General features: G+C 35.9%; 1 pseudogene; it reads left to right on the top strand.

The window, feature by feature from the left end:
- Positions 1-24844, top strand: part of LOC143386199 (F-BAR and double SH3 domains protein 2-like) — an 85698-nt pseudogene that overhangs the window by 48282 nt on the left and 12572 nt on the right.

The following is a 24844-nucleotide window of genomic DNA, read 5'->3' as shown; positions in this document are numbered from 1 at the left end:
CCATATTAAATGTATAATTCAATGAACTTTGACAAATATATAGCCTAAATCACCACCACAATCAAAATATAAAATATTTCTGTCATCTCAGAAAGTTCTCTTGTGACCAGGTAACAACGGAAGTGTTTTCTATCTTATGGATTAACTTTACTTATTCTGTATTTTCTTTAAATGAAAGAGAGTATGTACTCTTGTATCCAGTCTCTCCCTTTCGATACATATATTTGTTTACCCATTTACCTGTTCATATATATTTGGGTTATTTCCAGATTTTTACTCTTTATTTATAAGAATATACAAGTAATATACAAGATTGGACATGTTTTGATTTCTCTAAAAGTGGAATTGCTAAATCATATTGTAAATGTGTGTTTATAAGAAACTGCCAACGTGTATTCCAAAGTGACTGTACCATATTATACTCCCAAGATATGGGAGTTCCAGGGGCTGGGATTGTAGCTCAGAGGTAGAGCGCTCGCCTAGCATGGGCGGGACCTGGGTTCAGTCCTCAGCACCACATAAAAATAAAGGCATTGTGTTGTGTCCATCCATCTACACCTAAAAAATAAATGAATAAATGTTAAAAAAAAAAAAAAGGATATGGGAGTTCCAGTTCCTTCACCAGCATTTAGTATCATTGGTTTTTATATATTTGGCCATTTGAGTGGATATACGATACATTTCATTGTGGTTCTGATTTGCATTTGATTGCTAAAATGCTGAGTCTTATAATTTTTTGGCCAAATATATATCCTTTTTAGTATTTTACCCATTTTTAAAATTTGGGTCAGTCTTAATTCTATGTATTAATCATTTTTCAAATATATGTATTGTGAATGTTTTCGTCAGATTTTGGCTTGCTTTTCATTTTCTATATTGTAAATTTTTAATTTTGGTGAGATCTGATTTATCAATATTATCTTATGGTTAAATCTTAAGACATTTTTGGCCCACACTAAAGTTGTGATATATTCTCTTATGTTTTCTAAAAAGTGTTGTAATTTTAGTGTTCTGTTTGGGCTATGATCCTAAGAATTATTTCAGTTGTTGAGGTCCAGTTTGAGTTAACAGTCATGGTTTTTCTTTTCAACATAGAGATACAGTTTTCCCAGCAGTTTTCCTCATTACCTTTGCAACTCTACTGAATACAACTGACTATGTATGTGTGAATCTTCCTTTGATTGTGTTCAGTTCCATTGATCTATATGTCTATCCTTATGCCAGTGTCCAGTCTTAATGACTTTAGAATAATAAGTCCTGGGATCAGTTACTGTAAGTCCTCAAATTGTTTGGACTATTCTCATTTTCATCAGCTTATCAGTTTCTACAAAAAAAAAAAAAAAAAAAAAGATGGCTGGTATTTTGATTGGAATTATACTGAATGTATAAATCAATTTGATGAAAATTGACCCCTCAATAATATTGAGGAGTCTTACCCTATGTATTTTCAGCTTATGAATTTTTGTTCATTTTTTGTTAGATTAATTCAGTTGTCATTTTCTAAATCCCATATTATCTAAATTTGGCCCCATATTATCTAAAGTTGGAGTCCATTCAGAGTGTCTTCTGTATCCCTTTGATGTTACCCCCAATAGTTTGAATACTTTCTTTTAAGCACAACAAGCTTTCATAGGCTCACCTTATATTTTCCCTGCCCAGACTTAGAATTAGCTCCAAGGAGATCAGATTTATTTATTTGTTTGTTTGTTTGTTTCCTTTCTTTCTTTCTTTCTTTTATTTTTCATTTTCTTTTCTTTAGTTGTTATTGGACACAACACCTCCATCTCATTCATTCATTTCTGTGTGGTGCTGAGGATCAAACCCAGCACCTCGAATGTGCTAGGCAAGCACTCCACTATTAAGCCATAATCCCAGCCCTCAGATTTCTTTTAATAGAGAATGAAATTTAGGCACTAATGTCTGAGCTATGAAGGTCTGGGCTTATTACTGTGAGCGTCATTTATTTTTTATTCTTTCTTAGATTTATTTTTTTTAATATTTATTTTTTAGATGTAGATGTACACAACACAATGCCTTTATTTTTATGTGGTGCTGAGGATTGAACCCGGGTCCTGCCCATGCTAAGCAAGCGCTCTACCGCTGAGCCACAATCCCAGCCCCTCTTTCTTAGATTTAGTGCTATGCATTTATTATTGTTTTATGATCATGAGTTAATTTTGGTATATCCAATTAAATTTAAAGTTAGAGGGATTTTATTAAATTTCTTTGATTTTTTCCCACTTTTACATTGAAAATCTCAGTACTTTTTTCCTCTCCTTTTTTAAAAATATCTTTATTTATTTTTGTGTGGTGCTTCACACATGTGAAGCAGGTGTCTTCCACTGAGCTACAGCCCCAGCCCCTTTCTTTCTTTTTATGGAACTTCTTTATCCTTTTATACATATTAAGCAGTATCAGAACTACAAAATTTTTAGATTTCTTTGCAACTCTTTTTGAATGTAGAATATATCTCAATAGCAGTTCCTGCCTTTTTAAAAGTATTTTTAGTTGTAAATGGACACAATACCTTTATTTATTTATCTTTTAATATTTATTTTTAGTTGTAGTTGGACACAATACCTTTGCTTTACTTATTTATATGTGGTGCTGAGGATCTAACCCAGTGCCTCACCCCTATGCTAGGTGAGTGCTCTACCATTAAGCCACAGCCACAGCCCCCAGTTTTTGCTTTTTGTAATGGGAGTATATTAGACAGTTTTCTGTTACTGTAACAAATACCAGAGATAATCTCCTTATAAAGAGAAAAGTTTGGGGGCTGGCATTGTAATTCAATGACAGATCACTCACTTAGCATTTTTGAGGCCCAGGGTTTGATTCCCAGCACTGGTGGGGTGGGGTGGGGGCCCAGATAAAGTTAAAGAGAAAAGCTTTATTTCTGCTCCTAGTTTTGAGGTTTTAGTTCATTTGTCCCATCCCACTGCCTTTGGGCCTGTGGTGAGGAAACACTTCATGATGGGGAACACATGATGGAGCAAAGCTGCTTACCTCATAACCAAGCCACAAACAAGACAGCAAGAAAAAGGGGTAGGGTCCCATTATCCCCTTCAAAGTCATACCTCCTGTGACTGGAAGACCTCCCACTGGGTCCTACAAGTTTCCACCACCTCCCAATCATACCAGGCTGGAAACTAAACCTATAACACATGGGCCTTTAGGGAGCATTTTAGATTTAAACTATAGTAGAGGGATTAGCTTATAAAAGGCTCACTGTTTTGTATAACAGTTATTAATCTGGGATAAAAACATTAAAACAAAAATCATTTGACAGAGATGCTACTATACGACTTTACCTAATTGGCATTCACAGACTATTCTGCTGCACAAGAGTAGAATGTATGTCTTTTAAAATACACATGTACCATTCAGCTGCATTATATACTGGATTGTTAATCAGTCTCACTAAGTTTATAAAGATTCACATACAGGGCTGTGTGTGAGGCACTGGGTTCAATCCTTAGCACCACATAAAAATAACCATAAATATTTTTTATTTAATTCATAGAACAATTCTGGGGGTGGACACATTTAACTCCATCTCACAGATGAGAAATATGATTTAACTGAGATCATACTGATTTTGGTATGATTTTGGTATGATTTTGGTAAATTGTTTTACCAATGGTTCCTAATAAAACATGTCGCCTTATCTAAGCAGTCCCCTCCCACACTGACTCTGGGCATTCTGTCCTTCTACAACTACAAAAAAAAAAAAAAAAAAAAAGATTCAAAGTAAGTTCTGTGACCCATCAGAACTAAATTAAAAATCAGTAACAGAATGATACCTGGAAAATGCCCAAACATACCAAAATTAAATTATTCAAACAATAATTTGTTGTTGCCTTTAAAAACTATCCCTAACTTTATAGCAAACGCAGCAGTGTTTTATTGATTTTTACTATGCTGGATGTTAACTGCATTTCTTTTACTGGTTTTTCCTGATATTACTTAAGCACTACATTCAGCCATAGAGTTGCCTGGAGGGCTGGGTCTTTCCTGTGTCTTCTTTCATCCTCACATAGGTAAAATTGGCCTCCCTAACAAAGTTGAATGGCCCTTATCAGTGAGCTTCGGCTTCTAGCAAATGGATTTGGCCAAACCAAATCACAAGGACAAGCCCAGAATCAGTATGGGAGGGGACAACTTGGACAAGAAGGCATGATTCATTAGGAACCATTGGTAAAAAAATTTACCAAAATCAGTATGATCGCAGTTAAATCATTTTTCTCATCTGTTAAATGGAGTTTAATGTACCCACCTCAGAATTTTTGGTTAAGTAAATTTTTATGAAATTTACAGAAAGGTATATTCCAAAGCTTTTAATCAGTTTGCATATCATCAAAATTGATTTGAAAACACTGGAAAATTCTGTTTATAAGCAATTGTTAAAATATAAGCAATTGGAGCTGGGTGTGGTGGCACACGCCTGTTATCCCAATGGCTGGGGAGACTGAGCAAAAGCAAGGTGCTAATCAACTCAGTGAGACCCTGTCTTTAAATAAAATGCAAAATAGGACTAGGGATGTGGCTCAGTGGTTGAGTGCCCCTACTCTCAATCCCTGGTATCAAATATATAAATAAATAAACTATTGGAATCTCTTGAGGATTTTGAGGAAACAAACCAAACTAATTCCCCCTGCTCTATGCTCACAACACAGATCACTTTCATGATCCCAAAATAAACAAGAATTTTTTTTTCCCACCAGCCAGCAAGCATTCAGTTCTTCAATAGACACCTGGCAGTGATTTAGTTCGGCTCTGACATTATCAACCTGGAAATGGCATCAGATCCCACAGATTGGCCCCAGATTGCCCCCACTTTAGATACAAGTCACAAGCCCAGGTTTCCAGAACTTCTGCCAACTGCCTAAAAATTGGGATTCCCACAATCCCCTTGCTTTTAGGCCAAATTAACTGGCTAGAGCCATTCACAGAACTCAGAGAAACACATTTACCAATTATAATGGGTATTTTAAAGGATATGAATAAACAGCTAGATGAAGACATATATAGGGCAAGATCTAGAAGAATCCTGAGTCCAGAAACTTCCATTCCCATGGAGTTGTATACCACCATCCTAACATGAAAATGAGCTTTTGTTCACCTTCCTGCAAGCCTCCATGCATGCAACTGTCCATAAGCTCTCCAAACCTTCTCATTTTATGGAGACTTCATTGCATAGACATGATTGAAGTATGGACAACCACGTAGAAATTTATTGGACAAAGGAGTATGTTCTAGTGCTAATAGACTGAGTGGGGAAACCAAGCAAGGCCTGTCCAGATTCTTCTTGGCCTCTCTATGCATCATTCATTCTTACTGGCATGTGATAGGACCCCTCCTGAAATGATGTCTTATGATCTTCTCTCATATAGGTACACTGATGATTTGGGGGATGGGATACTGAGGGTTTAACTCAGGGACACTCAACCACTGAGCCATATCCCTAGCCCTTTTTTGTATTTTTATTTAGAGAAAGGGTCTCACTGAGTTACTTAGAGCCTCGATGTTGAGGTTAGCTTTGAACAGTGATCCTCCTGTCTTGCCTCCCGAGCCACTGGGTTTAAGCATGTGCTTGGAGGATTTGTAGGATGAACCAGAAAGCAAAAAAAGAAAATATTTGATTGGTTAATGTGGAGCAGTAGCCTTATTTAGATCCTTTCCTGTTAGAAGGTAGTTGGCAGTTTTTGACTGATGAAGCTTTTTTCATTTTACCCTTTACACTGAGTTGGGTTCCTATTTATTTACATAGGAATCCAGGATACTGGAGCCACCTTAGTCTCATGGCCTACCAATTAATTATTTTAAAAATTAACATCAGATCAAAAATTAATTCCAAAGTAATCTAAATGTAACAGGTAAAATTATGAAACTCTGAAAAGAAACCATGAAGTAAGTCTTTATGACCTTGGATTAGTTTCTTATATTTGACACCAAAAGCCCAAGCAAAAAATGTGGGGGGAAAACTACATAAATTGAACTTCATCAGAATTAAAAACTTTCATACTTTAAAGGATGCGATCAAGCCAAGTGTAGTAGCAACACACCTGTAATCCCAGCATCTCATGGAGGCCCTCAGCAACTTAGTGAGACCCTGTCTAAAAAAAAAACAGAGAGCTATGGATGTGGCTCAGTGGTTAAGTACTCCTGGGTTCAATCCAGAAAAATAAAAATAAAGGATGCAGTCAAAAAGGTGAACAACATCTCAGAATGGGAAAAAATGTTGCAAATCATGTACTTGATAAGGGACTTGTTTCGAGAATACATGAAAACTCATCTTAAAAAGACAAAAATAACAAGACAATCAGCCCAATTTTAAAATGGGCAAAGACTCTGAATAGATAATTCTCCAATGATGTACAGATGGCTAATAAGCACTTGAAAAGATGCTTAACACCATTAGTCATCAAGGAAATGCAAACAAAGCCATGAGTTTCACACCTACTAGAATGACTGGAATCAAAAAGGCAGACTTTAATAGTTGTTTGCCATGATATGGTGAAACCATATGCTGCTGGTGGGATCAACAGTGATTCTGCAATTGAGTTGTTGCTTTATGACCCAACAATGTACTCCTATCTATACACCCTAGAGAAATGAAAACATGCACACAGAAAAAGTTGTATATGAATGTTATAACTACATTATAATAGTCAAAAAATAGAAACAACCCAAGTGTCCATTAGTTGACAAATACAGAATATTATTTGGCCATTAAAAAGATGGAAGTACTGATACATGTTACAACAGAGATTAATCTTAAAAACATGCTAAGTGAGGGGCTGGGTTGTGGCTCAGCGGTAGAGCACTCACCTCACACATGTGAGACCCTGGGTTTGATCCTCAGCACCACATAAAAATAAACAAAATAAAGATACTGTGTCCATGTATAACTAAAAAAAATTTTTTTTAAAAACATGCTAAGTGAAAGAAGCTAATCACAAAAAATCCACATATTTTATGATTTAATTTATATTAAATATCCAGAAGAGGCAAATCTACAGACAGAAAGCAGACTAGTTGCTGCTCAGGGCAGCAGGGAATGAGCAATAGCTCAATCATACTGAGCTGTTTCAGGGATGATTAAATGTTCTAAAATTGACAGAAATGATTGCGTGCACTGTGAATGTACTATAAACCATTGAATTGTAGTCTTTAAATGAGTGAATTTATGGTATATGAATTATATGTCCATAAAACTATTACCAAAAAAGGGAGGGAGGGAAGACAAAAGAAAGATAAAGATTCTTTTTTTTCTGTCTTTTAATTACATATTAAATTTATTTTTTCATGAGCGATCAAAAAAGCTAATTTTTCAAGAATATTTACCAAATGATGTCCCTTTAAGCCAAAACTCTAATTACTTTACATAACAATCTATATGATACCCCAAACCATTCAATTTTGAACTTTAAAATGGTTAGGATGGTGAATTTTGCCTCCATTTAAAAAAAATTATATGCTTTAAAATCTCTTAAGATAACAACATTAATTCAGCCATAAAACCCCACTTGAACAAATCAGAGATCAGGTTGTTTTTGACACCAACTTCCCAAGAAGAGGTCGACTAAAATTGTATTATGAGTGGAATCTGTGAGAGTCGAACAGAAAGCCACCAAGAGAGGGTCATCAGAATTCTCTCATTGGGGGTGCTGGGATTGTGGCTCAGTGGTAGAGCACTTGCTTAGCATGTATGAGTTACTGGGTTTGTTCCTCACTACCACATACATATATACATACATACATACATACATAAAATTTAAAAAAAAAGAATTCTCTCATTGGAAATTTCAAAGTTAAAAGAAAGAGACCACCATTCTAATATGTGAAACAATTAAGCTGAATTTATTACTTGCTAAATAACAGAATGATCTTTTTTGTTTTTTAATTTATTCTAATTTGTTATATATGACAGCAGAATGCATTTCAATTCATATTACATATATATAGCACAATTTTTCATATCTCTGGTTGTACACAATGTACAGTCATGCCATTCATGTCTTCATATATGTAGTTAGAGTAATGATGTCCATTTCATTCCATTTCCTTTCTTATCCCCATGCCCCCTCCCTTCCCATGCCTTCCCTTTGCCTTATCTAGAGTTTGTCTATTCCTCCCATGTTCCCCTCCTCATCCCCATTATGAATCAGCATTCTTATATGAGAAAACATTTGGCATTTGGTTTTTTGGGATTGGCTTACTTTACTTAGCATTATATTTTCCAACTCCATCCATTTACCTGCAAATACCATGATTTTATTCTCTTTTAATGCTGAGTAATATTCCATTGTGTGTGTATGTGTGGTGTGTGTATGTATATGTATGTATACACACACACACACACACACACACACACACACACATACACACACATACAGTTTAAATATCCAATCATCTACTAAAGGACATCTAGGTTGGTTCCACAGTTAGGTATTATGAATTGTGCTGCTATAAACATTGATGTGGCTGTGTTCCTGTAGTATGCTGTTTGTAAGTCCTTTGGGTATAGACTGAGGAGTAGGATAGCTGGGTCAAATGGTGATTCCATTCTCAGTTTTCTAAGGAATCTCCATACTGCTTTCCAGATGGCTGCACCAATTTGCAGTCCCACCAGCAATGTATGGGTGTGCCTTTTTCCCCACATCCTCTCCAACACTTATTGAAGAGAGAGAGAGAAAGAGATTTTTAATGTTTATTTTTTAGTTTTCGGCGGACACAACATCTTTGTTTTTGGTGCTGAGGATCGAACCCGGGCCGCATGCATGCCAGGCGAGCGCACTACCGCTTGAGCCACATCCCCAGCCCTGTTTATATTCTTAATAGCTGCCATTCTGACTAGAGTGAGATAAAATCTTAAGAGTTAGTTTTGATTTTCATTTCTCTAATTGCTAGAGATGTTGAACATTTTTACATATATTTGTTCATTGATTGTATATCATCTGTTCAGTTCCTTGGCCCATTTACTGATTGGGTTATTTGGTTTTTTTGGTGTCAGGGTTTTTGAGTTCTTTATATAACCTAGAGATTAGTGCTCTGATGAGCATGTGGTAAAAATTTGCTCTCATTCTTTAGGCTCTCTATTCCCCTCACTGATGTTTCTTTTGCTGAAAAGAAGATTTTTAGTTTGAATCAATAACATTTGTTGATTCTTTTAATTCTTGCACTATCGAGACTTACAGGACCTAATCCAACATGATGGAGATTAGGGCCTACTTTTTCTTCTTTTAGGTGCAGGGTCTCTGGTTTAATTCCTGGTCCTTGATCAACTTTGAGTTGAATTTTGTGCATGGTGAAAGATAGGGATTTAATTTCATTTTGTTGCATCTGGATTTCCAGTTTTTCCAGCACCATTTGTTAAAGAGGCTATCTTTTCTCCAATATATGTTTTTGGCACCTTTGTCTAATATAACTGTAATTATATGGGTTAGTTTCTGTGTCCTCTATGCTGTACCATTGATCTACCAGTCTATTTTGGTAACAATATCATACTGTTTTTGTTACTATTGCTCTGTAGTATAGTTTAAAGTCTGGTATAGTGATGTCACCTGCTTCACTCTTCTTGGCTAAGGATTGCTTTAGCTATTCTGGGTCTCTTATTTTTCTAGATGAATTTCGTGACTGCTTTTTCTATTTCTATGAGGAATGTCATTGGGATTTTGATTGGAATTGCATTAAATCTGTATAGTACTTTTGGTAGTATGGTCATTTTGACAATTTTAATTCTGCCTATCCAAGAACAAGGGAGATCTTTCCATCTTCTAAGGTCTTCTTTAATTTCTTTCATTAGTGTTCTGTAGTTTTCATTATAGAGGTCTTTCACCTCTTTAGTTGATTCCCAAGGTTTTTTTTTTTTCTTCAGGCTATTGTAAATGGGGTAGTTTTTCTTTCAGAGGATTTGTCACTGATATACAGAAATGCCTTTGATTTATGAGTGTTGATTTTATATTCTCATACTTTGCTGAATTCAAACATTAGTTCTAGATGTTTTCTGGTGGAAATTTTTGGGTCTTCTCGGTATAGCATCATATCGTTGGCAAATAGTGCTAATTTGAGTTCTTCTTTTCCTATCCATATCCCTTTAATTTGTTTCTTCTGTCTAATTGCTCTAGCCAGTGTTTCAAGAACTATTTTAAATAGAAGTGGTGAAAGAGGGCATCCCTGTCTTGTTCCTATTTTTAGAGGGAATGTTTTCAATTTGTCTTCATTTAGAATGATGTTGGCCTGGGGCTTAGCATAGATAGCTTTTAGAATGTTGAGATATGTTCCTGTTATACCTAGTTTTTCTAGTGTGTTGAACATGAAAGGGTGCTGTATTTTGTTGAATGCTTTTTCTGCATCTATTGAGATGATCATATGATTCTTATCTTTAAGTCTATTGATGTGTGATGAATTACATTTATTGAACAGAATGATCTTTACAAAACATTCTCTCTAAACAAAGCAAGAGCTGATATGTAGGATTTAGGAAAGCATAAATTTTAGGGATTGGCAGACTGGAAATGTTTTAGGGATTGACTCACTCCTAGCATGGGTGGAGGTTTTGTTTGGGGTTTGTTTGTTTGTTTGGTCAGTTATTTGGTTGGGTTGGAGGGAGCAGTATTTTCGCTGCTGGAGATGGAACCCAGAACTTGATTATAAGCAAGTGTTCTACACTGAGCTGCACACCTCACCCCCTGCTCCCAGCCATGGTTTTTGGAGATGGCAGACTACCCAAAGCAGAAGTAAAGGCATGAATACTGGATGAGGCTGGAGATGATTGTCAATCAGACAAGCATAGAGCTGTCACTGGAGGATGACTTTCAGAGGCATGCCTGTTGTAGCAGAGCAGTCACTGTTTCAGACAGATTTAAAATTGGTTTTATAGTCACTTGTTTAGTAAGTTTTTTTGTAATAAGGACTAAAGATGAGGCAGTCATTCCCTTTCTTGAATTTGTAGAAGAGGAACTTTTTTCCAGTCCCCACTATTTCTGACAGCTGCATCATAACTTAAAAGCAAGAAGACTATTAATCAACAAACAATCACCAAAGGCAGCCAAATCAAAAGGGAAGTTATTGGGGCTGGGGATGTGGCTCAAGCGGTAGCGCTCTCACCTGGCATGCACGGGACGCTGGGTTCGATCCTCAGCACCACATAAAAATAAAACAAAGATGTTGTGTCCACCAAAAAATTAAAAATAAATATTAAAAAAAGAAGTTATTTAAGCTTGTGCTGAAAATATTAGAATTATTAAAAAGAGATCATTTATTATTAAAAAGTGGTTATTGAAAGGAAACAGTAGTTTTTAACTCAGTGGCACTGAATGCATCTTAAGATTAATATCAACTGAAGTAGTATACCTCTTCAAAGTAAAATCTTTTCTTAGAAGAGCAAATAGAAGTTACTTTATATAGGATACTCATTCAAAACAATTATCAAACACTTATCAGAAGAATAGCACCGAATGTCAGTGCTCCAGTCATTAAGGAGCCTAGTTATATTTAAAAGGTCAGCAGTTGCACAGATGAGTATAAAGTAATGTGTATGCTACCACATTTTGAGTGGGTCTGTATAACCTGCCTTGGGAGCAGAGAAAGGGGTATGGAGTAAGGAGGCGGGGTGGTCATGAAGATCTTCAGAGAAAGGATAATATTTGAACTGACTCTTGAAAGGTAGGAACTCACCAGACATCAAAAGGCAATAAAAAGATATTATGCACAGAGGGACCCTCATAAACAGAGGCATGAGAGCACATGATATATTAGAGGAACAGCACATAGTAGTGTGGGAGCGCAGGGTGTGTGGAAAGTAGTGGAGGAAATAAGTTGAATTTGAAAGATGGCTTGTTCCATGTTAAAATTTAGTTAATTCTATATTCAGTAGGCACTCCAGAGTTTTTGTAGAAGATTTTAGCAGGGAAGTGACATGATGAGACCATGCACAGCCTGTAAAAGATGGATTATAGAGGAAAAGAAAAAGACCAAGAGTTGGATTATAAGGTTGAAAATACTGGATTTTAGGATGTTCTGAGGGGTAGCCTTGTTAACGGGGGGGGGGGGAGTAGGCTTTATGGCATACTTCCTTTTCCTATTCATAAGTTATGTATTTTTAAATTTTTATACCTTTATTATATTTATTTATTTTTATGTGGTGTTGAGGATCAAACCCAGGGCCTTGCATGTGCTAGGCGAGCGCTCTACAGCTGACCACAACCCCAGCCCCTCATAAGTTATATTTGATGTGTCATCAGTACTATGCTCTTGTGAATATACAGTCAGTCAAGGGCTGGAGGTGTAGCTCAGTAGTAGAGCACATGCTTATCTAGCACAAGACCTTGGTTTCAATCTCCAGCACATACCCCCACCCCCAATAGATAGATAGAAGGAAGAAGTATGCTATTGCCATGTTTAGGGGGACTGCTCTTGTGTTTATGTTCTTTTCCTTTCTCCTCCTCTCTGCAAATGATAAATTACCTTTTATACCCAAGAAGAATTGCTTGTGAATATCAAGATTGTCCTAAATAAATAAATGGGAAATAATTTAATAATGAAAGGGGGGAAATGCCTTGATTTCTGATCATTTTCTTGGTTTCCTTAGATAATTAAGTTGAAAGCTGAAGCCCGGCTAGACCTGCTAAAGCAGATTGGCGTTTCTGTGGACACATGGCTAAAGAGTGCCATGAACCAAGTAATGGAAGAACTGGAAAATGAGCGATGGGCCCACACTCCTGCAGCCACCAGCAATGGCACACTACACTCGGTATGGTTTCTTTTCTTGGATATGATGGGCTTTCACTAAAGGATGAAAAAGAAGTACAGGAAAAAGAAGAGAGAAGATAAAAGCAGTTTGTTAATGTTTTTTTTAATGTGCAGAAAAAGAATACATTGTCATTAATGGGGTTATCAATGATTATCTACCAATCTCATTATTTATTCTATTCATGAAGTAAATGTACTTCTTAGCTAGAAGTAGTAGAATAGAAAACTTAACCTAGCCTTTCTGAAGTTTTCAGAAGTCATCTTTAGTGAAAATGAAAAACATTCAGAGTTGTAAAATCTTAAAGAAGTGTGAGTGAGGCGTGGTGGCACACAGCTGTAGTCTCAGTGACACAGGAGGCTGAGACAAGAGAATCGCTCAAGTCCAGGAGTTCGCACCTTGCTTGCACAACATAACCATACCTGTCTCAAAATTAAAATAAACAAATTTTCAGCAGTGTGGAGGCTCAGTGTAAAGGTAACTCCAGCTCCCACAGGCTCTCATACTTGATTGTCAAACCTGGGGCACAAGCTTAAGTTTTCTTACTTCACATCCAAAGGTCTTTCCACTTGGATGTCATCCAGTTCAACTTTGGTTTGTCATGTTAAAGATCTAAGAATCAGAAAAGTTCATTGATTTCCCTGATACTACATAGGTGGATATGTGATGCATTCTAGTCAGACCTAATTCCTACTGCCACCTTGTTACCCATTACTCTCTCTCATCTTGTTTATTTCCTTAATGGTGTTATCACAGTTTGTACTTCTCTTCTTTGTTTTCTTTTGTTTATTGTCCGTCTTCCTCTCTGAAATATAATTGCCATATCTGCCTAGTTCATTGCTCTGCACAGCTAAATGTCTGGCACATAATAGGTTCTTCATATTTGTTGAAGGAAGAAATGGAGAAAAATATGGATACATAGGTGGGTGGGTGGAACAGTATCAAACTAAAAGCTAAAATCTCCCAAGTTCCACTGTATTTGTAATGTTGTGTCCTTCAGAAATAAAGCGTCCTTGATAGAGAAATTAGCCAAAGTTTTAAAACATTCTTAGAAGTTTTTTCAGTTTTTTCACATAACATTCTGATTTTTTAATGGGCATACACTTGCACATTTAAAAAGGATTGTGTGTGGGTATACATTTAAGAAGACAAGATCTATTGAAGGTTTATTTTTATTTCACTATTAATGGTAATTCAGTCCAGGGGAAAAAACCACACATCACCCAAATGACTTTGGGGTTAGAAGAGCTTGCCATGTTTTCATTAGAACAGAGTTGCTTCATGTCATGGAATATTTCTTCCTATTGCATCTTTTAAAAGATGTTAATTCCAATCTGCTTTAGGTTACTTTGTTGTATAGTTTATAATGTCAGCAAATTCTGGGCACAAACTTGCTTTTGGCTTCTACAGCAGCAGCACTGTTTCCAACCAATCAAACCCATTACTATCCTTGGACTAGCACCTCTTCTGACTAAACCACCTGAGAAGGTCCGTATCACTTCACATTGTGCTTACTTCCAGGCAAATTGGAGGTAAATAAAACTTGTTTCTCTCCTCAAAGAGCTTACAAGCTGGGAGAGAAGACAAGACTTTCATAGACCTTAGTGATACGTAGCATTGTGTGACTGGGCCACTGTGTGGCCGCTTGAAATTGCTTACCTCTATCATCAGCACACCTTGGGAAAAGTCACTTTTTTCTGGATTTCTGAGAGAATGTTAAGTTAATTGATTCCAAGATCTCCAGCTCTAAAATCTCATAGTTCTGTGACATGCAGCCAGAAAAGCTCAAAACTAGTTAGAAGAAGTTTGCCTCATGCAGGAAATGTCATTTGAAGGTAGTCCTTGAACAATTTTAGCAAAAAATAAAGAGGAAGGGCTCCTGGGTATAAAGGAGGGGAATGAAGGAAATGTGTATCTAGTGGTATGTAGACATCAGCTCATCTAGAGACATGTCTCTGGTAAAGAAAGTATTTTGCAATATCATCCCACATTTTCCTTCTATCTAGTCAGTCTTGGTAATCCTATGTCTTCCCTCCTCATTGAGGGATTATATTTTGTAGAAGATCTACTGACAATATAAATTAAAGAGAGATTCAGTCACAAAATTATTTAATGAGGTCCCAATATTTATTTAACCTGCTTTTGAATAACATCTCTAAAATAACTTAGAGAGGATTGTATCTCTTCACACTGACAGCTAGCTGGCTGACAAATGTAAAGCAGAAGCACACATTCTAGTAACCAAATATTTTCTTCCATTATAGATGCCAACAAAAGCATTAGTCATCTAGAAAATATGATTGATACTACTGGTAGACATTAACAGTATAACTGAAAATTACCTTATAAAATATAAATGTTTTTTCAATATACAGTCTATTTACCTTATAGAATAAGGAAGGAACTATACTTGAGCATTGACTCTTTGTCTTCTGCTTCATACGTGGTACAGAATATAAAACTGGGAAGAAAAAAAAAAGAATCTCAGAATATGGCAACATTGTTTAAAAGGAGAACAGTCTGCTGGTGTAAATGTTCAGTTGGTGGGTAACTGAAGAGCTTCCTGTGTTTGAATTGCTGCCAGTGACTTAGTCTGTCTTCATGTCATTCATCCCTCCTTTTTTTTCTTTGTTTTCCCTTACTCAAAATCCACAACCAATTTACAACCTAACTTTTGAAATTATATTAACTCTATGATAGGAAAAGTTACATAACTATATTACAAAAAAAAATTAGAAAACAGAATGGGGAGGCAAATGACCAAAAGTTCCATAACACTACAGATAGCAATGTGGTATAATTCGTTCCTCTTTTCTTTCTTCATTTTCATGTAATTGGCAAGCACAAATTATATATATTTATGGTATACAACATGTTTTGAAATATATTCATTACTGATATATATATTTTAAATATATTTATCATAATTAAATTAATTTTGTATTTTTCCTGCCTAACATGCCTTGTCACTAGATGATCTTCATAATTATTCTTCCAGTGCCTGTACAGTATTCCATTAGGAAGGCATAATAAAATTCACTTAAATGTTCTCTTATATGCTCATTATTTAGACTGCCTCCAAATTTTTGCTATTTTAAATAATATAAAAAATTTTTACACATATAATTGGCTTTCCATATCCCTGGATTCTGCATCCATGGATTCAACCAACCACTGATCAAAAAAATTGGGAGAAAAATCACTTCAATTGTGAACATATACAGACTTTTTTTCTCTTATCAATATTCCCTGGACAAAATAGTATAGCAATTTTTTTAAAAAAATATTTTTTTAGTTGTCACTGGACCTTTATTTCATTTATTTACATGTGGTTCTTAAGACTCGAACCCAGTGCCTCACACATGCTGGGCAAGCACTCCCATTGAGCTATAACCTCAGCCCCAGTAACAACTTTTTACATAGCATTTACATTGTATTAGGCAATGTAAGCAATGATTTAAAATACATGGGAGAATGTGTGTTGTTTAATATGCAAATACTATGCCATTTTATATTAGAGATTTGGACATTGATAGATTTTGGTATCCATGAGAGGTCCTGGAGCCAACCTGCCTTGGATACCAACAGGTGACTGTATTTTTCCATATTGAGAATTTTTCCTGTAGTACAGATTTTCAGAGTGGGATTAGTTGGTCAGAGATTTGCAGTCCTTGTTTAATATTGGTTTATTTTTTTTCTTAAACTTTCTAATTATAGCTAATACTATGTACTTGTCTTCCCTATCTTTAGTCACTTCCCCCAAATATTGAACAAAAGCAAACAGTCAACTTTGTCTAAGAGTATGATGATTGAATATGAGAGTTACACAGAAATTCTGACTCCAGTCATTATGAAGACCATGTTGAATAGTATGATTGAAATGCAAGGAAATTAATCTTTTTTTGTAATGGAAAACCTCTCAAATTTATTAGTAGATTAAATATTTTTAACCGTTGAGATGTAGTTTAGTTCCATCAGCCCAGGTATTGCCTAATAGTTCTTGCAGTATAGAGGTCTTTGTTTTTGAATATGAAAATCTGTTTTTGGTTTAAGCTAATCCCAGTGAAAAGAAACAGCGGATTTTTATAAATGCAAACTGTTGAAAACAGTTTGTAGAATGTGCCTACAAAAATCTTCAGTTGCTTTTGCATTTACAGTATTTCCAAATGAGCAATCGTGGTTTTTATTTAACTAAACTCCATATTCAAAAGAGCCTACTCTTTTAGTGAAACTAACAAATCCTCAGTAGGAACAGCTTACTTCAGTAAGTATGCCTTGAGCCAGTCCTTCTTATGAGACCCTTCACTAGGTACTGAGAATTACTAAATTGAATATGTCTATTAAGTTAGTGCCCACAGATCAAGAGAACCAGTCTCACTTAATGACAGCTACGGCCAAAAGGTAGGCGAAAAGATGCACAGAATTTCACTCTGAGGGGATGTATACTATGTTCCTTGACTTTCTGCATAGCCATAATAACAAGTGCCAATCTAGCAATCCCATTAATGGGTACATATTCAAAAGAAATGAAATCAGTATGTTGAAGGAGGTTATCTACTTTCCCATGTTTATCACAGTGCTATTCACAATGACTAAGATATGGAATCAACCTAAACATCCATCATCAGATTTCTGGGTTTTAAATTGTGGCATTTAGTTGGGCTCAATTGTGCATATCTGTCCAGCAACTTGGGAGGCTGAGGCAAAAGGATCACAAGTTCAAAGCCAGCCTCAGCTACTTAGTGAGACTCTAAGTAACTTAGCAAGATCCTGTTGTAAATTTAAAAATAAAAAGGTCTGGGAATATGGTTCAGTGGTTAAGTGCCCCAGTACCAAATAATTAATTAATTTAAAATATGGCATATATATATATGAATGTTGTTGAGCCATAAAAACAGTGCAGTCCTGTCATTCATGACAGCATGGATAAATCTAAAGGACATTATGTCAAGTAAAATAATCCAGGCACAAAAAGATAAGTATCTTATATTCTCTCTTATATGTGAAATCTTAAAAAAAATTATCTCAGAAGTAGAGTTGAATGGTGGTTCCTAGAGATTGGGATGATTGGGTGAAGGTATATGGTTAAAGAAAATATGATCATAGTTAGAAAAGAATAAATGAGGAGATCTATTGTACAGCAAAGTAGCTATAGTTAATTATGGTATGTTATTTATGAAAAATGTAACAAAAGTAGATGTTATGCTCTTAGCACAAAAATGTGAGGATAAATAAATTATAAAAAATGTATGTACATATATGTTATTACTAGAAGAAAAGCCATCAGAAAAGATAATGAGCTGAATGCAGTGGCAAACTCCTGTAATCCCAGTTACTCCTGAGACAGAAAAGGCAAATTTGAAAGCAGCAGAGGCAACATAGTTTAAAAAAAAAAGTAATGCTTTTTATCTCTACCTAGTGGAATACTGTGTTGTTATTATCAACTTTATTTTGTTTATGATGACTTTTTTAGGAAATTAAGTTATTAATTCAAAGTTCTTAAAACTATCTCATCAATTATGATTTCTATGAAATAAAGGAATTAACTTAATTTTATACAAGAAAAAAATAAAGTGCCTGACACAGTTTCTTATACATAGTACATGTTAAAAATATTTATCTGAACCTCAGAAAAGCCATTTACTCTAGTTCTGACAGGTGCATTACTACTCAATGGAGGGAGTTCACATTGATAGAGTGTATTATGACCCAGGTATTCTGCCAAATACAATCATACGTTATATATATGTGCACAATTAATTAATGAGCACAAAAATCCTGAGTGTATTTACGTTGAGGACACACACTTGGGAGAATTAAATACCTCCTGAAGGCACACAGCATATAAATGAAGAGAAGTGACATTTGAACCAAAATATATCTCCCTCTGAAGTCCTGCTCTTTATCAATTATTTCACCATCTCTGAGTTCCCTTTCTTCCTCTAACTTCTATGATGTTTTAATAGCTGTGCATTCTTTTATTATTTTTCATTTCTGAAGCATTTGTTGAATCATCATTGAAGGTCCCATTTCCAATGTAGTTAATGGTTTTATAGCATCAAGTACTGTATGAAAGATGACATTAAAATTCCCAAGTTTTTTTAATATTTTTAACAGCTTTACTGTGATAGAATTGACATACGATAATCTGCACATATCTAAATGTGCACAGTCTAATACATACAGACACATGTATACACCATGAAACCACCACCATTATAATGATGAACGTATCTATTACCCCCAGAGGTTTCCTCATTTCCTTTGTAATCTGCCTTTCCCATCTCTCATTAGTCAACCAGTAATCCACTAGTGTTTATTGCTCAACATTTGTTTGGTTTCATTGGTGGATCTATTTGTCTAGTTTGATGCCAGTACTCCATTGTCTTAAGTCCTATAAAATTATAAAATGTTTTTTTGGGATTGGTTAACTTCTCTTAGCATTATCTTCTCCAACTGCATCCATTTACCTGCAAATGCCATAATTTTATTCTCTTTTAGTGCTGAGTAATATTCCATTGTGTATATATACAACATTTTTTAATCCATTCATCCACTGAAGGGCATCTAGGTTGGCTCCACAGTTTAGCTATTGTGAATTGTGCTGCTATAAACATTGATGTGGCTGTGTCCCTGTAGTATGCTGTTTTTAAGTCCTTTGGGTATAGTCTGAGGAGAGGGATAGCTGGGTCAAATGGTGGTTCCATTCCCAGATTTCCAAGGAATCTCCATAGTTCTTTCCATATTGACTGCCCCAATTTGCAGTCCCACCAGCAATGTATGGGTGTGCCTTTTTCCCCACATCCTCACCAACACTTATTATTGTTTGTCTTCATAATATCTGCCATTCTGACTGGAGTCAGATGGTATCTTAGAGTAGTTTTGATTTGCATTTCTCTAATTGCTAGAGATGATGAATATTTTTTCATATATTTGTTGATTGATTGAATATCCTGTTCTGAGAAGTGTCTATTCATGTCCTTGGCCCATTTATTGATTGGGTTGTGGGTTTTTGTTTGTTTGTTTGTTTGTTTTGTTTTGTGTTTTTTTTTTTTGGTGTTTAGCTTTTTGAGTTCTTTATATACCTTAGAAATTAGTGTGTGATCTGATATATGAGGGGTAAAAACTTGCTCCCAAGATGTAACAATGGGTGCCCATCTAATGATGGTCCCGTAAGAATTATGTCATCTAAAATATAGAAAGAAAAAAATTGTCATGTAGTAACATAGGCCTCTTAATTTGGTAAGCATTCTCTGCGATGTTCACACCATGATAAAAACCCCTAACAATCTAACAATGCATTCTCAGAAGTAGTCCCCATCTCTAAGCAATGCATGACTGTGATTGGAATCAACCTATACTATCTGTGAAGATAGGATTTGAAGAGGGAGACTGTTTAGGAGTCTTAAGGTGTTCCAAGTAACAGGTTGGATTTTGTTGAGTAGAAATAAACACCATCGCCCCAAAAATTATAAAATGTTGAAGTCAGGGAGGATAAGTCCTCCAACTTTTTTTTTGTACCAAGGATTGAACCCAGAGGCACTTAACCACTGAGCCACATCCCAGCCCTTTTTATTTTTTATTTTGAGACAGGGTTTCACTAAGTTGCTGAGACCGACTTCGAATTCACAATCTTTCTGTCTCGGCCTCCTGAATGCTGCATTTATAGGCGTGTGCCGTCACACCTGGCTCCCCCAACTTCTTAAAGATGTTCTCAAAGTTGTTCTGGGTTTTCTAAATCATTTTTACATAATTTTTTGTCAGTACTGGAGATTGAACACAGGGGCACACTACCAGCTCTTTTTATTTTATATATTAAGACGTAGTCTTACTAAGTTGCCTGAGCTAACCTTGGACTTGATCCTCCTGCCTCAGCTGCTGGAATCACTGAAATTACAGGTGTGGTGTGCCACCATGCCCAGCTCCAGATATTTTTTGTTACTGGTCTCTTTTTTTTCCCCCTTTTGTGTGTGTGTGCGCACGCGTGTGTGTGTGTGTGTGTGTGTGTGTGTGTTGTTTTACTATTTATTGAACCCAGGACCTTGTGCATGCTAGGCAAATGCTCTACCTAGCCTTTTTTTTTTTTAACAGGGACCACTAAGTTTTGCAGCCTGGCCTCAAATTTGTGATCCTTTTTCCTCAGCTTCCCAAGTAGTTGGGATTACAGTCTACTTGCATCATCACACACAGCTGTTAGTGATTTCTAATTTGTTTCTGTTGTAGTCCGACATACTTGACATACTTGAATCCTACTAAATTGTTTTGTGACCTAGTATATGGTATATCTTGGTAAATGTTTCTCATGTACTTGCTGCTGTTAGATATTATGTTCTATAAATGTCAGTTAAGTCAAGTTGGTTCTTCTGTATCCTTACTGGTTTTCTGAGAACTCCACCTGATGCCCTGAGCCTTCTGAGGTTTTCTATTCTATTAGGAGAGAACAGGAATTATTGTCAAATCTGTGCAATATCTGTGGATCATTTTCTCTAATCCATTTGGGTGGTTCTATTCTTAACCACACATACTTTCTTCATATAACATGTACTGATCAGTACTCAGCTGAATACTTGTCCTCTGCAGATTTCCCATGATATCTGTCTATCTCTGTCTCTCTCTCCCACCCTCCTCTTCATCACTCTGCAGTCTCAACTCCAGCCACTTTGGCCTTCCTGAATTCCTAGTTCTACTTCATCAGTTCTGGGAGACCATCATCCTCTCTGCCTGGATTTCCTCTCCTTATGTCTCTGCCTAGGAACTTTTTCTGGCAGTAGGTCATTACTTAATGTCCAGTGTCTTAAAAACTATATGTATACACACACACACACACACACACACACACACACACACACATATTTATAAATACATATTTATTAAACATTTTTAGTTGTAAATGGACACAATACCTTTATTTATTTATTTATTTATTTATTTATTTATTTATTTATATGTGGTCCTAAGGATTGAATCCAGTGCCTCACACATGCTAAGGAAGCGCTTTACCACTGAGCTATAACCCCAGCCCTCTTCCATATATTTTGAACAGTTTTTAGTTAGTTTAGACCCTGATAGTCCATCTTGCTTGGAAGCAGGAATCCATTTTCCTGATACTTTTTCACATATTTCATAACTTTTTGTGTCATATTTGGAATAATGTTCACTGTGATCACTTCTCTGTCCACATGGAGTTCAGAGGTTCTGTTGTTTATTTTCTATAAGCAGCTGCCTTCCCCTGTATTGAGTATTAACAGATTCTTTATCTAGATTCTCCCTACCTCATAGAAACAATAAAAGCTAATGGTTTATTAAGTGCCTTCTGTGCAGCAAGCATGCATTAATGGTTTTAAATGTATTACCTCATTTAATCCTTATGGTACCCTGTGAAGCAGTCATTAACTTCATTAGAGAGATGAGATAATTGAGTTGGAGAAGTTAAGTAGTTTGCCCAAGGTCACACAGGAGGTGACATGGTCAGCTCTCACACTCAAGTCCAACAGACTCAGAGCCCACTGCTTCCTAGAGAGTACCACAAAGCCCATGGTGCCTATCTGAGGTTATTTTGCGAGTACAAGAAGACCACTACTAAAACCAACTCAAAAAGATTCTTCTTATCTGTCCTGGCAATAACAGTAAGCATTTTACAACATCTAAGGAAGGAAAAATACTAGTACAGCTAGAAAAAAAATCATTTTGATTGAAGTTCTGTCAAGTGACCGGAAGAAAAAGAATTGAGTGCAGTTCTTTAGATAATAGAAGAAGAATGTAATTTTAGAAATGCTGAGTCAAGAGGGTAGAGGAGGGGGCTGGTGTGTAGCTCAGAAGTAGCATGTAGGAGACCCTGACTTCCATCTCCTCCACCACGGGGCGGGGGTGGGAAGGTGAGGGGTTGGAGCCAGGGCTGTGGCTCAGTGGTAGAATACTTATCTAGCATGTGTGAGGCACTGGGTTTGATCCCTGGCACCACATACAATAAACAAATGAAATAAAGGTATTGTGTCCATCTACAACCATAAAAATATTTAGAAAAAAATTTTTCTAAATAGTTTTGTGAGGGTAGAAGAGGGGAAAAGGAAGAAATTATTCTGAGATGATATGATTCCGGAAGGTGCTGGAGCAGTGCAGAAGCATGTGCTGCTGTCACTGAAGCCTTTCATTCCCTTCCATAAGAACCAAAAAATGAACTCAAAAATAGAGCAGGGAAAGGAATGTTTAGTGTCAACCATTGTTGCCAAGTTAAAATGTCTTGAATTGATTCCAAGTGCCATAGCACAGTACAATATTAACATTTTATATATTTTTTAGAAATTTGTTCTACCTTCATTTTTATAAATGTATGAGCATTTTTAAATTTTTTTGTAATACCCACATTTTTTAAATGTTTATAACCTTTCTTAGAGTGTGAAGGGAATGTCTTATAGTAGTTGAAATATTTTTTTTTAAGTTAGTGTTATGGAAATTTCTAGAACATCATCCTTATTTTTTGTATAACACCATTCCCTGTAGGAAAAAACAATAGAATCTGAAGTCTGAGATTTGAGAAGTCAAGATCTAAACTTATTTTGCCACTGGCCTGAGGGATTACAAATGAATAACTGTAAGATCAGGCACAAGATTACCTCACTGACATGTGGAGAATTTTCAGTAATAATTATAAATGAAACTATGTCAGGACGTTTGAAGTGGTGGCAGTAAATGTGGCAGGAAAAATGTAGTTTATTCTTCTAGAATTCCCTGCGGGTCTCTAGAATTTCTTAGATATTCTTAAAATTTAGGAATTCTTAGAATTTTTTAAGAGGAGTCAATTTAAAAGTATTAGTGATCCTCCTCCCCCTCCCCCTCCCCCTCCCTCTCTCCCCTTCCTCCGTTTTTCAGTTGTAGGTGGACACAATACCTTTATTTTATTTATTTATTTTATGTGGTGCTGAGGATTGAACCCAGTGCCTTGTACGTGCCACTGAGCCACAACCCCAGTCCATCCCTCAGTTTTCTTTGTCCTGCACTCCCTTGACAGACAACTATGCTTGTGTAAATATTATTTATATTTAATATAGCACAAATGGTGCTATAGATAAATACATATACATTTTGAACATCCAATACTACTTTAATTAATATGCCTTTTAGCTATGGTGGGTAATATACCTTGAGACTCAGATTAGAAAATTATATATTTTCCTGTGTAACACTGCACAGGGGACTTTTCCTTTTGTGTCAATATACCTGTTTATCATCTAGTTATACCTGTGTATTATTTAGCATATAGTTCTATGACATTAAGTAAACTTCACAGTGTTGTGGCACTGTCCTCAGTATCCATCTCATCTTGCAGAAATGACTTCCCATTACTCACCGCAGTTCCTGACAATCACCTTTCTACTTTTTGTCTCTATGATTTTGACTCCTCTAGATATCTCATATAAGTGGAATTATGGGGTTTATTTTTTTGTGACTGGCTTATTTCACTTAGCATACTGTCCTCAAAGTTCATCCTTGTGGTAACATTGTCGGAATTTCCTTCCTTTTTAAGACTGAGTAATATTCCATTGTATGTATGTACCAATTTTGTTTGTCTTTTCATCTGTTACTGGACACTTGGGTTGCTTCCACCTTTTGGCTGTTGTAAACACTACTACTGTGAACATGGGTTTACAATTTTCTATTCTAGTCCATGCTTTTAATTCTTTGGGGTTTCTACCCAGAAATGGAATTGTTGGATTATATGTAACTCTATGTTTAATTTATTAAGTAAACACCATACTACTGTTTTTCCACACCAGCTGTACTATATACAGTAACATTAACAGTGTACAATGGTCCAATTTTCCACATCCTCATCAACATTTATGAAAATAGCTTTTTGAAAATAGCCATCCTAATGAGTATAAAATGGTATATCATGGTTTTAATTTGCACTTTCCCAATGATTAAACATGTTGGGATCTTTTCATGTGCTTCTTGTCCATTTATATATCTTCTTTAGAAAAATATCCATTCAGGTTCTTTGCCTTTTGTTGTTGTGTTGTTGCTGCAGGGTTGGGAGGATCCTGGGGATTTAACTTAGGGGCACTTGACCACTGAGCCACATCCTCAGCC

This window comes from Callospermophilus lateralis, unplaced genomic scaffold (genome assembly GCF_048772815.1).
Source record: "Callospermophilus lateralis isolate mCalLat2 unplaced genomic scaffold, mCalLat2.hap1 Scaffold_2084, whole genome shotgun sequence".
Classification (NCBI taxonomy): Eukaryota; Metazoa; Chordata; class Mammalia; order Rodentia; family Sciuridae; genus Callospermophilus; species Callospermophilus lateralis.
The sequence above is the reverse complement of the archived record's forward strand: the minus strand, read 5'-3'. Positions and strand labels throughout refer to the sequence as shown.